General features: G+C 32.0%; 1 long non-coding RNA gene across 1 annotated transcript; it reads left to right on the top strand.

Annotated features, from left to right (window-relative positions):
* Window positions 1-236: 236 nt before the first annotated feature.
* On the top strand, window positions 237-1,796 carry LOC128032063 (uncharacterized). Its single transcript, XR_008188187.1, has 3 exons — window positions 237-713; window positions 956-1,249; window positions 1,563-1,796. It is a non-coding gene; the product is annotated as an uncharacterized LOC128032063 (long non-coding RNA).
* Window positions 1,797-7,266: the final 5,470 nt, after the last annotated feature.

Below are 7,266 nucleotides of genomic sequence, written 5' to 3'. Positions count from 1 at the left end.
ATTAAATTCAAGTTCATTACATCATTTTTTAGTCACATGGCTCCCAAATGAATTTATTTTTATTTCAAAATGTCACACCAACAAATTTAACAATGTTAATAGTTGGACTTAAATTTTGAAATCTAAAACGTAGATGACTAGGTTTCTAAAAATATATCAATCAATAGATGTATGATTCAAATAATTTTCCTCCCTTTCTCTTAACATGGTATCAGTTGCCTTCTTAACATGGTATCAGTTGCCATGATTTGGGGCCTTACCTCTGCTTTTCATCTTTTGTTTCCCCTTATGTCTTCTTTTTGATTTTCTTCAATGGCAATCCCTCAACCATCCCTTGTCATTGATTTTCATCATCCTCACTATTTCCAATACTCTAAAGCTTTACTTGTCTCTCATCAACTTTTTGGCTTCGAAAACTATAATATCTGAAATCGATCCACGCGCATTGCTCTCCTCGCCAAAAATAAACTTGGCTTTGTTGATGGAACTTGCTTGAAAGTTGATCTTCCAACAGCTCCTCACCCACAATGGGAACGTTGTAATGCGATTGTACTCTCTTGGATCTTAAACACTGTCTGTAAAGAATTTTTTACTGGTGTTGTTTTTGCTTCAAGTGCTTCCCTTGTTTGGCAAGATTTCAAAGAATGGTATAACAAGATTGATGGTTGTAGAATTTTTGAATCTACATCGAACCATTACTTCTCACACTCGAGGTATCTCTTCCATCTTCACTTATTTCACATAGCTCCGACATCTTTAAGATGAATATGATGTTTCAGTCCCCTCCACACCATGTGACTGTGATAATGTTTGACACACTTCTGGACACCTTCCTCAACACTACTTATTTCAATTTTTAATGGGTCTCAATAACTCTTATTATGTTGTGCGTGGTCAATTGTCGCTTATGCAACCTCTACCTTCGATCAATCAAGTTTACTCCATGCTTGTACAGGAAAAATCTCAACATAAGCTCTCTTCCACCCTGCCTTCTGCCTCTGCACCTACTGCTCTTTATTCTTCGGCTACTCCTACTGGCCCTTCCAGGCGCAAGTTTCTCTTTAATTTTAAGTTTATTAGGAAGAAACTTGTCGCTAGTCACGTTATCTCGTTAGAAGATCCACTTGAATTTGACATTGCTTATTCTGTCAAGGCTCATTTACCCCTACTTTGACCTTGGAGCAATATCAACAACTTATTACTCTTTTACAGAAGGACTCTTCTGTTACTGCTACTACCCACATTACAGGTATGCCTTCCTCCTCTGCATCAACTTCATTTGGCTGGATCCTTGACACAAAGGTTCATCAATCATATGACCTCTGATTTTCAATACTTGCATTCTTCTGTTGTTTTAACTTCTAGCAATTCTTGTGTTGAGTTGCCTAACGGAAAATCAACTCCTGTCACTCATATTGGCACTCATATCCTTTCCTCCCATCATACGTTAATTAATGTTTTATATATACCGAATTTTAATTATAATTTTATTTTCATTTCTTAACTCACAAAAGATCTCAACTATTTTGTCTCCTTTTATCCCTTGTTTTGCCTTTTGCAAGACCTTTGCAATGGAAGGATTATGGAAATTGGTAAAGAACATGGTGGCCTATACTTCTTTCAACCTCCCAACATACCTACAAGTACCATTTCACTTTCTGTCACATCCGTCATTGTTCAATTGTCTATTGTTCCTTCCTTTCTAACTTTACATAATGATCCTCATGTATGGCATGTTAAACTTGGCCGCACTTCTATATCCACATGAAAAAATAGATCAATTAAAATTTGGTTTACATGATCTTTATGATTTATCTTTGTGTTCTATTTGTCCATTGGCTAAACAAACTAAGTTACATTTTCCTCACAGTCACACTTAAACTCAGTGTCTTTTCTTTAATTCATATTGACTTATAGGGCCCTTATCATATTTCTAATCATAGTGTCCATCATTTTTTTCTCACTATAGTGGATGGTTTTACTCATATGACCTGGTATACCTATTATGAACCTTAATAAAAATCGACAGAAATTGTGTTTTGGCAATCATATGACCTCTTTGTTTAAGTATGATTGATGGACCTTTGGCAATCATATGAACCTTAATAGAAATCGATAGAAATTGTGTTTTGGCAATCCTTGACATAGAAATTGTGTTTTGGCAATCATATGACCTTTATTTAAGTATGAAAACAAAAAATCTCTTTTCAAATAGAAATCGACAGAAATTGTTATTCTGAAAAATAGATTTAATAGTTAAGAATAAATTCTATCTATTTTCGAGTAAAATAACAATATGTTAAAGTTGTGTAAATAGCTCTACCGATAACATCTATTTATAGGGAAAAGAGGTAAAACCTTTATTAAATTGTAAAAGTTTATTTCAACTAGAAAAACGAACTCCTAGTCTATCTAGAAGTATAGGGGTAACAACCCTAATTAATAATACTAGGGTTTGTCGTCCACCTCATTAACAAGAGGAGCTTTTGGGCCTCTCCCATATTTGGTTTAATTACAAGTAATTCTTGGGCTTTTAACTCAATACTTTATAATTTGATCCAACCCAATATTTTTTTTTATTTCTCAAAATAAACATATCAATATATTTTTAATTAAATAATCTTCTCAACCCAATTTTAATTCCGTATCATTACGACTTTATCGTAAAAGAATCCATGAGAAATCATATTTAATATTTTCACATTCAACGGTTCACTATGACCAAATGATTTATTTCTATTTTTGAACTTCATTTAATTGAAAAACATAAATTCATTTTCGTGTCATTTTCATTTTCATTTTGGAGAAAACCACATTCATTTCCAAATGATTCCATTTCTCTATTTTCATTTTTATTTTGGAGAAAACCATAACCATTTCCAAATATTTCTCATTTCTCCATTTTTACCATTTCTATTCATTTCTGTTCATTTAATTCAATTTGAAATTTATTTCTGGTTTCAATGAGTTAGCGGAGAGACCGATTGGACATATGCGATTGTGGCTTAAATGATTTATAATTAATTTTAAGATTTTCGCCTATTAATTATAAAATCATTTAGTTATGAAATCATTCCACTATAGTATCATGATTGAGTTCTCCCCAATGGAATACTATTACGAAAGCAACTCAATTAGTGCTCGTCCAATGACCTTGTCATAAGTGTGTTACCTTCATAGGATATCCTTAATTTCTTTGTGGTAATATTAGTTCTCCTGATATGATCCTATTTGATTTCATGGTAACCATTACATATTCCTTCATGAAAAGTCAATTACTATTAAATAGTAATAGTGTCATTCATCACAAAGACGAACGACCCATGGGCACATTTACTTTTCATCAACCATTTAATGCCAATGAGAGGATATCATTTACCCATGTCTTGGGCTATGAATTCCATTAATGTGAATGATGCTACATACCGTAGAAGTCGTATACCTAACGCACCAGCTTTTGGTTTCTTATCTATTTGAACTTAAGCTTTTACTTACATTAAAGTATAAAAGTCATGTATACATAGTCCATCACCCACTCAAGATTTATGTATGTCACACTATGAACATCACAACTGAATAAATCCATAAAGAGATTCAAGATCTATTCCTCTTGGGTCCCATTCGATGTACTGTCAGTCCACTTAGTCACATCTATGTCTCTATATTCTAGGAGTCATCCGGTCTGATGCCCAAGACAAAGCATCTCCCCAATTGGACTTGATAGACGACATATTAGTCTTTCAATCGGTTTGCTCATTCCAATTATACTAAGTACATGTTTAGATTCATTTACTAATATAAGTTATCTTTTTGTATTACAACCTAACCACGTAATACCACTTAGTATTAGTTTAAACATTAGACAACCGGTGAACAACATTTGCTTCTATTTTTCTTTGTGTGCAAAAACCATATTATATAAAGACTAAAAAAATTACAAGTGTACATAGACGAAAATACTACATTTAAGGCACCAGATCCAACAACCAATAGATATAATAAAAAAGAAGGCATTGACTTTTAGGACACATTTTCTCTTGTAGCAAAATAGGTCACTGTTCGCACTGTCATTGCTCTTGCCGCTCTTTTCAATTGGCCTCTTTATCAACAAGATATCTTTAATGTCTTTTTACAAGGTGACTTGAAAGAAAGTGTTCATGATCTTTCTAAAAGGATTTAGTAACTAGGGGGAACATGGGGTTTGTAGGTTGCTTACATCTCTATATGGAATGAAACAAGCTTCAAGACAATAAAATTAAAGTTGACTGAAACTCTGGTTTTGCATAGTTATATTCAAAGTAAATATGACTATTCTATGTTAATATATGTTGATGATCTACTGATAACTAGCAACGACAATAAGCTAGTTAATAATTAAAAGGCATATTGCATAATAATTTCAAGATGAAGGATCTTGGAAATTTAAAGTATTTTCTTAGGATTGAAGTGTCAAGATCAAATGTAGGCATTATGTTAAATCAAAGGAAACATGCCCTTAAATTAATTGAAGATATTGGCTTAGAAAAAACAAGACCTGTAGTCACTCCATCAGAATAGAATAAAAAACTTACAACTGTAGAATTTGATGAAACACTACAGACAAAAAATGATGATGAAGTTCTAACAGATGTAGGAACCTATCAAAAGATTAATTGGCAGATTGTTATATTTGACAAATACTAGGCCAGACATTGCTTCTGGTGTACAACATTTGAGTCAATTCATGCATAAGCCTAAGCAGTATCATTGTGAAGTTGCATTGAGGATAGTAAAATACATTAAAAAGGATCCAGGACAAAGAATTCTTCTTGTTTCAAATGGAGTTCTAGTCTTTGTTACATATTGGGATTCTGATTGAGCATCTTGCCTTATGTCTAGAAAATTAGTAGTAGGCTTTTGTATCAAACTTGGAAGCTTCTTAATTTCTTGGAAATCAAAGAGACAAAGCACTATCTCAAGATCTTCGATAGAAACCGAATATAGAAGCATGGCATCTACTATTGCAGAGTTAAAATGGCTACAAGGCTTGCTTATTGAATCAGAGATTAAAAATGACAAGCCTGTTGTGCTTTACTATGACAGTCAAGCTGCAATCCAAATTACAGCAAATCCTGTTTACCATGAAAGAACCAATCACATTAAAATTGACTGCCACTTCGTAAGAAAGCATTTAGAAAGGTTTAGTGCAAACTAAACACATTCCAAAAAAGGAGCAACTTGCAGATATCCTCACCAAAAGACTGGGAGCATAACAACATCAGCACTTAGTATCCAAGTTATGAGTGATCTATATATATATCACCCTCCAACTTGAGAAGGAGTGTAGAAGTTGTTAAATTAAGTTGTTACCAAAACTCCTAGTACATAAGGATTAGTTATTGGTAATCAGTATTAATCTTTTTATTAAGAATACTAGTTAGTTACTACCTATCTAGTATAAAAATAAGAATATTGTAGCAGCAAAAGATATATCAACCAATAGATGATTGCTTCAAATCATTTTCTCCCCTTTCTCTTAATAGGTTTCATGGAGAATGAACATGACAATGGTAAGGGTGAGTGGAGCTAAGAGAGAGTCAGTGAAGGGGGTGTTCGAGCGTGTGAGAGATTAAGGAGAGACCCTTTTGAAGATAATTGAATGGGGTTAAAAGTGAGGGTGATGTGAGCATAGTGGGGTGGCTAGTGGTAGGGTAACAGGTGGCCGATGGGATGGTATTGTGGCAATGTATGGGTATGGTTGACAGTGATGGTAGGTGACAGAAATGGCAGGGTTGTAAGGACTAGATTGGAAAGTTTGAAAAAGTTAGGGGCATAAATTTAATATTTTAAAAGTTAAGAGGCCTTTTGTATTATAATCCTTTTTATGTTGTATTTTGTATTTTTTTTTAATTTTACATTTTTTTGGCTTTTTGTAATTTAATAAAATATTAATTATATATTTAAATTTATAAAAAGTAAACACTAGTGGGCCAAAGAAAGAAAATTATTATAAAAGGCCCAAACTTAGTTTAGGTTGAAATCAAATTGTATAATGATTCAAATAGACTCAAAATTATATTATAAAGCAAATCTAATCAAACCAAAATTAATTCAAATATCGGCAAATTTTCAAATATATTCTTCCAAATGTAAATACGTGAACAACCCAGTGATTTTATGGAATTTTAAAATTCACAATTGAGAATTAAAATTGGATTAAGTCAGGAAATTGGGTGTCTACCATATAATTATTATACTAGACAAGGTTCTTAAATTCCTAATGTATTCACACTAAAAAATACTTGTGGCAAAAGAAGAAAAAGTATTAATGGAGAAGAAAATTGCAACATAAATCCTTACACTTTTTTTCTTAATTTTTATTATTATTGGTGCTAATTAGGTACTAGTAAAAAGTATCAATTTAACTTTACCATTTTTAAATTTAGTTATCAATTAAATTTTTTTAAAAATAAATACTATATATATATATATATATATTGTCAAAGTATCTAATTACATATTAATCCTTCCATAATCTTCATGCATAACTCTCGCTCGCCTTTCTTATCATCACCTATCACGCTTCATGCCAAGTCACGGACCCATAACTATTCTTTTTTCTTCATCAATTAAAACTTTGAAATATATTAATAGGTAGTTGCAAGAAATTGCGATTAGATATTTAAGAGGATTTTAATTAGATTTTACTTTCCATCTAAGTAAAATTATTTTGAGTAAACTATTCATTTAAGTTTTATGTTGTTGCTGCTTTGGTCACGTAACTTTTCTTTTTGTTAATTTAATTAATTTATTATCAACAGAAATTCTAATACGGTCTTTTTTAATTAATATAATAATAAATTTAGCCTTTAACATTTTACACGTTTCGTTAATTTGGTCTTAATTCTAAAAAATTGAACACAGTTATCTCTTAATGTTTACTTGTTGAAAAGTGCAACAACGAACCTTAAACATAGGCCATAAAACAAAGATGATGAATGTATAAAAAAAACCCTATTGTATTCTTTTACAGTCAAAGGGATAAGACTAGGAGGGGTCTAGTGTCACGAGTTGTGGATCAAAGTATGTGACGGATGCACACAGAATGTCATATAGAAGTTAACTGATTATATAGAGCTCATTTGACCTATTTGAACTAGCTTGATTCGTGGAACACATGGAGAAACGCATCTTCTTGAAACCTTAGTTGCCTAGTAAAACACTCTAATAAAACTAAAGTTGACAGGATAATTAATGTCAATGGGATAAAGATTTATAGAGTTTAAA

This window comes from Gossypium raimondii, chromosome 8 (genome assembly GCF_025698545.1).
Source record: "Gossypium raimondii isolate GPD5lz chromosome 8, ASM2569854v1, whole genome shotgun sequence".
NCBI classification, from domain to species: Eukaryota; Viridiplantae; Streptophyta; class Magnoliopsida; order Malvales; family Malvaceae; genus Gossypium; species Gossypium raimondii.
Note: the sequence above shows the minus strand (reverse complement) of the source record. Positions and strands in the feature narration are given on the sequence as shown.